The sequence below is a fragment of the Furipterus horrens genome, unplaced genomic scaffold, assembly GCF_987537825.1.
Source record: "Furipterus horrens unplaced genomic scaffold, mFurHor1.1.pri manual_scaffold_24, whole genome shotgun sequence".
In the NCBI taxonomy this organism is placed as follows: domain Eukaryota; kingdom Metazoa; phylum Chordata; class Mammalia; order Chiroptera; family Furipteridae; genus Furipterus; species Furipterus horrens.
In genome coordinates this window covers 1,443,946-1,453,266 of record NW_028327194.1, presented here as the reverse complement: position 1 = coordinate 1,453,266, position 9,321 = coordinate 1,443,946, and the positions used below count along the sequence as shown (strand labels likewise).

The 9,321-nt window shown below is 44.7% G+C and overlaps 1 long non-coding RNA gene across 1 annotated transcript; it reads left to right on the top strand.

Annotated features, from left to right (window-relative positions):
• Positions 1-7,775, top strand: LOC149990141 (uncharacterized). Its single transcript, XR_016508916.1, has 2 exons — positions 1-63; positions 5,524-7,775. It is a non-coding gene; the product is annotated as an uncharacterized LOC149990141 (long non-coding RNA).
• Positions 7,776-9,321: the final 1,546 nt, after the last annotated feature.

Genomic DNA, 9,321 nt, shown 5'->3' with positions numbered 1-9,321 from the left:
GAGCCGGCCAAGTAGAGAAGAGGAAAAGGCTACGCGGGAACCTGCCGCGCTGACCTCACCTCGGTAAGTGAACGGCGATCATGGGGCAAGAAATGAGCCGACATGAGCTTTTTGTTGAACAGCTCGGACAGACATTAAAGGCACGAGGAGTAAATGTTAAAGTAAAACAGTTGCTGAAATATTTTGATTATATCAAAGACTTATGTCCCTGGTTTCCCACTGAAGGGAACATTGATCCACAACGGTGGAAAAGAGTAGGGGATGCCTTAAAAGACTTTTATGATACATTTGGTCCGGAGAAGGTTCCTGTAACCGCCTTCTCTTATTGGAATCTAATAGATGAACTCTTATCTCAAAGACATAGTGATCTGGTAGTAGCTAATGTAGTAAAAAAGGGTCAAAATATCTTAAAGACAAATCATAAGGAGGAAAGTAGAAAAAATAAAATAAATGACAGCCGAGAGGAGGATAATTTAATATCTCTTGAAAATGACGGTGAGGACGAAGTAGTTGAACCGAAAGAAAAACAGGACAGTCCGAAGTGTAAGCCGTCAGAGTTTCAGATTACAGAAGGGGGAGCTGCGGCACCTAAAGAAGTGTCGGTGAAATAAAAAAAGAAGTTATATCCAGACCTATCAGAATATACTGCAAATCATTTTGACGAGGGAGAGGTTAATTGGGATCGCTTGGCAGAAGAGGCAGCTAAATACCATAACCCTGAACGGCCGCCTCTGAAAACAAGGCCACCGCCCTATATCTCACCCTCCGCTCCCCCTTCTGCATACCCTGTTATTAATCCTCGAGAAGAACTGAGGAATAAAATTGAATATTTAAAAGAACAAATACAATTAGAAAAGGAGCATCAGGAATTAATAAGACAATTAGAGGGGCTAAAAATAGGAAAGCAAAGAAAAGAACTTGAACCCTCTGTAGAGGGCCCCCAAAGCCAGAGGCCCCCAGTCAGAGGAGCGGCCCCCAAACTTCCCCTTCAGTCAGGACTAATACCAGGCTTGGAGGAAATAGAGGCATTTCCAGTGTCGGAAACAGTAGATGCCCAGGGACAGGCCTGGCGACACCACACTGGATTTGATTTCAAAGTCATAAAGGAATTAAAAACTGCAGTAGCTCAATACGGAGCCACGGCTCCTTACACTATGGCCATTTTAGAATCGGTCACAGATCAGTGGCTCACTCCAAGTGATTGGCAAACATTGGCTCGAGCGACTCTAGCTGGAGGGGACTATCTCCTATGGAAATCAGAATATGTAGAAATCTGTAAGGATACTGCTAGACGCAATATGCAGGCAAATAATGGGTGGAATTTTGATATGTTAATTGGAGAAGGCAACTATGGAATTAGTGACAATCAAATGCAATATGATCCAGGACTTTTTGCTCAAATTCAAGCAGCAGGTACAAGAGCATGGAGGAAGCTCCCCACTAAGGGTGATATGAGCTCCTCTCTCTCACTAACATTAAACAAGGACCAGATGAGCCTTTTGCAGATTTTGTCCATAGACTCATTACTGCAGCTGGTAGGATTTTTGGTAGCGCTGACGCTGGCACAGACTTTGTTAAACAATTAGCTTTCGAAAATGCGAATGCTGCCTGCCAGGCAGCTATTAGGCCATACAAAAAGAAAACTGATTTAAGCGGATATATACGCTTGTGCTCTGACATCGGAGCGGCCTACCAACAAGGCCTCGCCATGGCTGCAGCGATGCAGGGTTTTACTGTTAAGCAGTTTCTAGCTCAACAAGGGAAGAAAAAATGCTTTAGTTGTGGAGAAACTGGTCATTTTGCAAGAAATTGCAAAGGGAAAAAGGAATCTAATAATAAAACTCCAGCTCCAGGGTTATGTCCCAGATGCAAAAGGGGAAATCATTGGGCAAATGAATGCAAATCTAAAATGGATGCCCAGGGCAACAGTTTGCCACCTATACAGGGAAACGGGAAAAGGGGCCAGCCCCAGGCCCCCAAACCCAAACAAATCTATGGGGCAGTAAGCTTTGTTCCGTCAACAAGCAATCCGTTTCAAGCCTCCTCAGAGCCACAGCAGGAAGCGCAGGATTGGACCTCAGTTCCTCCACCCATACAGTATTAACCCCAGAAATGGGGGTTCAGGCTCTTCCCAAGGGAATATTTGGCCCTCTCCCCGATAATACCTTTGGTTTAATAATAGGCCGCAGTAGTTCGACCATGAACGGTCTGCAGGTCCTCCCAGGAGTCATAGATAATGATTTTGCCGGAGAAATCAAGGTCATGGTTTCCTCCCCTAAACATATTAACACCATTGCTTCAGGCCAAAGATTTGCACAATTACTGCTCCTGCCTTTACTCTCTACTGCCAATACTGCCGTCTCGCAGTACAGAGGTGATCGTGGATTTGGGTCCTCTGACGTTTTTTGGACTAAAATTATTTCAGCACAAAAGCCCACTATGCTACTATGGCTAGACGGCAAGGAGTTCTCTGGCCTAATAGACACTGGGGCAGATGTTACAATTATAAAAAGAGAAGATTGGCCTGAAGCCTGGCCCTTAGACACAACCATGACTCATTTAAAGGGAATAGGACAAAGTCAGAATCCTGAGAGAAGCTCTAAATTATTAACTTGGAAAGATCAGGAGGGAAATCAAGGTACCATCCAACCATATGTTATAGCCGGTCTACCTATAAATCTTTGGGGAAGGGACCTCCTATCTCAAATAGGGCTAATAATAGGAAGTCCCAACACCACGGTCACCGCCCAAATGTTAAGAGCAGGATACATACCAGGTCAGGGACTAGGAAAGAATAGCACAGGTATAACGGCACCTATAAACACTCCTCCAAAAAATGACAGAGCAGGTTTAGGCCATTTTTCTTAGGGGCCATTGACACTCCTGTGGCCCATGCTGAAAAAATTACTTGGCTCTCCGATGAGCCGGTATGGGTCGATCAATGGCCTCTTACTAGTAAAAAATTGCTAGCCGCACAACAGTTGGTACAGGAGCAACTCGAGGCTGGCCATATTGTCCCCAGTAACTCTCCATGGAACACCCCTATTTTTGTTATCAAAAAGAAATCAGGCAAGTGGCGATTACTACAAGATCTAAGAGCAGTGAATCGGACTATGGTGCTCATGGGAGCCCTACAGCCAGGGCTCCCTTCACCCGTCGCCATACCATTAGGCTATTTCAAAATAGTCATAGATTTAAAAGACTGTTTTTTCACCATTCCCTTGCATCCGGAAGATCAAAAGCGCTTTGCGTTCAGCCTGCCAGAAACAAATTTTAGGGCACCCATGAAAAGATTTCAGTGGCGTGTCCTGCCCCAAGGGATGGCAAATAGTCCTACTTTGTGTCAATCTTTTGTAGCCACAGCTCTACAATCTATAAGAAACCGCTGGCCTAACATGTATATAATACATTATATGGATGATATATTAATTGCAGGCAAGACAGGAACTGAAGTTTTAAAATGCTATGATGAAATGCGCATTGCTCTGCAAAACAATGGTTTAGAAATAGCTCCTGACAAGGTACAACTCACTGACCCGTACAATTATCTAGGTTTCCAATTAAGGGGGTCCCAAGTTTCTTCTCAAAAATTAGAATTAAGATTAGACAAACTTAAGACACTGAATGACTTCCAAAAACTTCTAGGTGACATCAATTGGCTAATGCCTTATTTGAAAATCAGCAAAGGGGAACTTAAGCCACTATATGATATCCTTCACGGGGACGCTAATCCCACATCCCCCCGTGAACTCTCCCCTGAAGGGAGACAGGCTATACACAAGGTTGAACATGCTATTCATTCCCAGGCTACTACTTTTATAAATTATGACAAACCTCTAAAATTTATTATATGTAAAACAACACTCTCCCCTACAGCTGTATTTTGGCAAACAGCACCTCTTATGTGGATCCATCTACCGGCCACTCCTAAAAAGGTCATTGAACCATATTATCAATCTGTAGCTGAGCTCATTATAAAAGGCCGTGATCAGGGTAAATGCTATTTTGGCAAGGAGCCAGACATAATAATTCAACCCTATAACCTTGATCAAATTAATTGGCTCATGCAATCTACTGATTCTTGGCCCATTTCTCTGGCTTCCTTTAAGGGGACGTTAGATAATCACTATCCTCCAGACAAACTCCTTAATTTCGCTAACAGGCATGAGTTTGTTTTTCCCCTACGCACGGCATCACAGCCAATAGCAAATGCCTTATTAGTATTCACTGATGGGTCGTCCACTGGCAAAGCAGCTTATACATATCTAAATAAAGAGGTATCATTTATGACCAAAAGCACCTCTGCTCAAATAACAGAGCTGCAAGCAGTACTGGCGGTTTTTTCTGCTTTCCCCGACCGTCCGCTTAACATATACACTGATAGTGCTTACATTGCACACTCTGTACCCTTACTAGAGACGGCTGGCCAAATAAAGAGCACCTCCAATGCTGGAGAACTGTTTAGACAATTACAAAAATTAATCATTCAAAGGTTACATTCATTTTACATTGGACACTTACGTGCTCATTCCGGATTACCAGGTCCCCTAGCTGAAGGAAACCAAAAAGCTGATCTTGCCACCCGAACTCCCCAGGTCTCTCAATTATTTGTGGCCAATAACAGCATTCAGGACAAACTCGCTGCTGCACAAAATAGCCATCAACTACATCACCTTAATGCAAAAACATTACGTCTTATGCATCACATCACAAAAGAACAAGCTAGGCAAATAGTAAAGAATTGCCCATCATGTGCTATCCATTTACCAACCCCTCATCTAGGAGTAAATCCTAGAGGGCTAATTCCTAACGCTCTATGGCAAATGGATGTTACCCATTTTTCTGACTTTGGCAATCTTAAATACATACATGTTACTATAGATACCTATAGTGGATTCATTTTTGCTTCCCTTCAAACGGGCGAAGCCACCAAACATGTCATTAGCCATATGCTGGCCACCTTTGCAGTATTAGGATGTCCCCAACAACTAAAAACAGATAATGGGCCAGGATACATTAGCTCTAATTTCTCTCAGTTTTGCAAACGTCTCAACATCCAACATATTACAGGTATCCCTTATAATCCACAAGGGCAAGGAATAGTAGAAAGGGCAAATCAAACTCTTAAAATTACTTTAAATAAAATAAAAAAGGGGGAATGGTATCCCATGAGGGGGTCACCAAGAAACATCCTTTCCCATGCCCTCTTTATACTCAATTTTTTAAATTTAGATGCTAGTGGCCAGTCTGCAGCCACTCGCTTTTGGCAAACCGAAACTGAAAAGCAATTCGCTTCGGTTTTGTGGAAAGATCCACTAACTAATTCCTGGCATGGCCCAGACCCAGTACTTATCTGGGGCCGAGGATCAGTGTGCATCTACTCTAAAGAAATGAAGTCCGCCAGATGGCTACCGGAACGTCTGGTTAAACAAATAAACAGCAAGTCTGACACAATAAATAACCACAACTAAACCCAGGGATAAGGACTTACCCTGAGGAAAATTTCCTTATTTTCTATTTCAGGACATGTTCAAGAAGAACGTAATCCTGCTGCTCGGGGTACTACTGCATTTTTGCCCGGACATAGAAGGTGGCCTTGGGGGGCCGCAACATGGAGATCCCTACCTTGCATTATTCGGGCCCCCCTGCAGCTGTGGGGGAGGTATTGCCACCAATTACGCCACACCCAGTCACTATACCAAAATTGTAGATTGTGGCACAAAAAAGGCCTATCTCATATATGACATGACCTTTGCAGGGGTCTCTGAACAGAGGTGGTATTGTGTAAATAAGCCTCCTGTCATACCCGCTACCAATGACAAACCAGGAGCATGTCCCAAGGAATGCACCACCATCTATAATCAGATGCATTCTACCTGTTATGAGTCAGTACAGGAATGTACCTCCTCTAATGTCATTTATTTTACTGCCATACTGCAAAAAGTGCAAAATGCTATTGACCAAGGAGATTGGGGGTCCAACCCTTCACCAATTGGGTCTACTAAGTATCTGCAGGCCTCTTGCCAAGGCACTGTTGGAAAGCCAGTATGCTGGCATAAGAAGGCCCCTGTACATGTTTCTGATGGTGGTGGTCCTCAAGATAGAATAAGAGAAATTGAAGTGCAAAAACAAATAGAACACCTCATAACAAACCTGCATCCAAAAATCAATTACCACCCTCTGGCGTTACCTAAACCACGGGGAATAGATTTAGATACCCAAACCACTGACATCTTGACGGCCACCCACCGAGCCCTTATCATCTCCAACCCCCAACTAGCTGCAGACTGCTGGCTATGCATGACTTTAGGCACGCCTATGCCTCTAGCCATTCCTGCGGATATCATCACCTTTAATAAGTCTCATCAAAATTGTAGCCCCAGCTTGCCCTTTAGAGTACAGCCCATGTATTTTCCTGCTTCCCTCTGCCTCCAAGGTAAGTCTCAAAATAATAGCTTTGATATTCATGTTGGATTTGTTGAATTTGCTAACTGTAGTAGCATAGTGAACCATAGCAACTCCCTCTGCCCAGGCAAAGGGCAGGTGTTTGTTTGTGGAGGAAATTTAGCATTTTCATCCTTGCCCAACAATTGGACAGGAATATGTGTCCTAGCTACCTTATTGCCAGACATAGATATAGTTTCCGGAGATGACCCTGTTCCCATTCCCAGTTTTGACTACATTGCAGGTCGCCACAAAAGAGCCGTATCTTTCATCCCCCTATTAGTAGGGTTAGGTGTTTCAGGGGCATTGGCCACAGGGACAACGGGGTTAGGAATTGCAGTTCATTCCTACACAAAGCTCTCTAATCAGCTAATTGACGATGTTCAAGCTTTGTCCAGCACCATTAATGACATCCAAGATCAATTAGACTCCCTAGCTGAAGTAGTTCTCCAAAATAGGTGGGGACTAGACCTACTTACAGCAGAACAGGGAGGAATATGCTTGGCTTTGCAGGAACGTTGCTGCTTCTACGCCAACAAATCAGGCATCGTCCGAGACAAAATAAAGAAGCTACAGGAAGACCTAGTGAGAAGAAGAAAAGAACTCTTCGAAAATCCCCTGTGGAGCGGACTTAATGGAGTCCTTCCCTATCTCCTTCCACTGTTAGGACCTCTCATAGGGCTACTCCTGCTTCTATCCTTAGGACCTTTCCTTTTCAATAAGGTGATGGCCTTTATCAAGCAACAAATAGATGCCATAAAAATGCAGCCAATACAGGTCCATTATCAAAAATTGGAACAGGCTGAGACTGCAACTTACTATGATGCTCATACATGTAACTAATGCCTTGGTGAGCTGGACTGGACAGTCAATGACGGGCAACCGGAGACCACACGCATTGCCAGCCGCCACCTAAGACAGGTATCTGGCCAAAAAATGAAGCTGCCCTAGATAACCAATGACGGGTAGGGCAAGGTTAGCTCCGTGTGGCGATCTCCCGACCTAAGACAGGCGCAGTCCCCGCAAGGCTCTCAGCTTAAATAAAATAAAAAAGGGGGACCTGTGGGGAACTAAAAAGTTCCTCGGCTAAAGTCTTGCTGACCGGCATCCTAAAGTTCTGCTTGGCGTGGCCTCATTATCCCATAATAGTTGTCTGCTCCTAATTAAGGGCAACTTCCCTCTTTCTCTTCCTGGGAGTTGCTGTCCTTCATTTTAACTCTTATCCGTTAGATAACGCCCCAGGTGCGGCTGCGCTCCTCCCTAATGAAAACTTCGTCTTCTCCTGAGCTACAAAAATGCTGTTGTGACGAAGAATAAACGAGACTTGATCAGAGCACTGTCTTGTCTCCATTCTTTGTGCCTCTTGCCCCTTTCTCATCCTCACTCCCCCTCTAGGGTCCTCGTTGCTCAACCTGCGGGACGGGTCAAGTCTTGCTCTAGCATCTATCTCACCTCTATAAAGAAGAACCTGCTTTCACCAACGAGCCAAGTGTCACTGGTTTGATTCCCAGGCAGGGCACATGACTAGGTTGTACGTCAGGTCCCCAGTTGGAGGCGAGTGAGAGGCAACCACACAGTGATGTTTCTGTTTCTCTCCCTCTTTCTCCTTTCCCCTCTCTCTAAAAATAAATAAATAAATAAATAGGTTTTTTTTAACTTAAAAAAAAAGAAGAACCTGCTTTCAATATCCTTCTAGAACTTGAGCACCTGCCATTTGCCAACTGCTGGGAAAGAGCTATTGGGGTAGAGTGTGGTTAGGGGGACAAACACCCTTTATTCAATGACAGATCTCTTCTGGGAGACCTTCCTCAGTAACTGGTCTACTATGGGCTTTCTCACACCAAGTTCCAGAAATTTCAGTGAGTTTGGAAGCCTTCTAAACAGAGAGGGGTGTCTTTGCACAGACCTAGGGGCCTACCGGAGCAGAGCCTGATGCAAGTACAACTGGACTGAGCACTGAAGGGGGGCTGTTTTGGTTTGTCTTGCTAGCAGTTAGCACCAAGGAAGAACACATGGATGGAAGCAATGAGATCAAGCATAAGATCCCAGGGTGTTCCTAGGACAGAAGGGAGAATCTCAGAGGTAGCTGAGCCTCCAGGCAAGGCAAGAACATCCCGGGTTCTCTGTAGAACAGAAGGAATGTTGTTGCCATTTCTTTGAGGCCACAGGATCTGCAGCATTTGTGTTGGAGTCCAGCTTTTGAATCGGATAAAAATCTAGTTGTAGCAGGAGCTGTCGTAGAGTTTAGACTCAAAATAGCCCTAAAATGTTACAAAACCAGGAGGCCTTGGCTTGCTGAATACATGCTCCAGGCACAATGGTGTTGGTTGGTCTTTCTCAAAGCTCCTTTCTGCCTCGGGGCTAAGCTTGTGAGGTTTACTTGCCTTGCCCTGTCCTCATAAGGGGCCTTCCTTCCACGTCCAGGTAAAGGACACTGAGCATGAGGTGTGAGGGGGCGTTTGGCATACCACGTCTTCCTCCCTCTGGATCTTCCCCATTCTCAGAAAGGACGCCCTTTTTCAAGAGCAAACTAGCTTCCAGTTCCTGGCCTATTGTGGGCACTTGGAATGTAGATTCTCCAATATTAGGTCTCCCCCCGCCCCTTTATCAGGGGACAGGTTTTAAAGATGGAGAGGCTTGGATTTGTGTTCAATGGGAGGAATTGGCATTGGTGGGGAGAGTTTGGCTCAGGCTGGGGAGGTGGTGACTGTGTCTTTCCTAAAAACCCCTCTGCACAGCCCAAGTCTGACTTAGGATTCCATTAACAGATGGATAACAGGAGAGCAGAAATGAGTCTTCTGGCTAGAGGTGGTGAACTGAAGCCCTCTAAATGTTGTGCTCTGGCCATTTCCAACCTTAGCTGGATGAATTGAACCA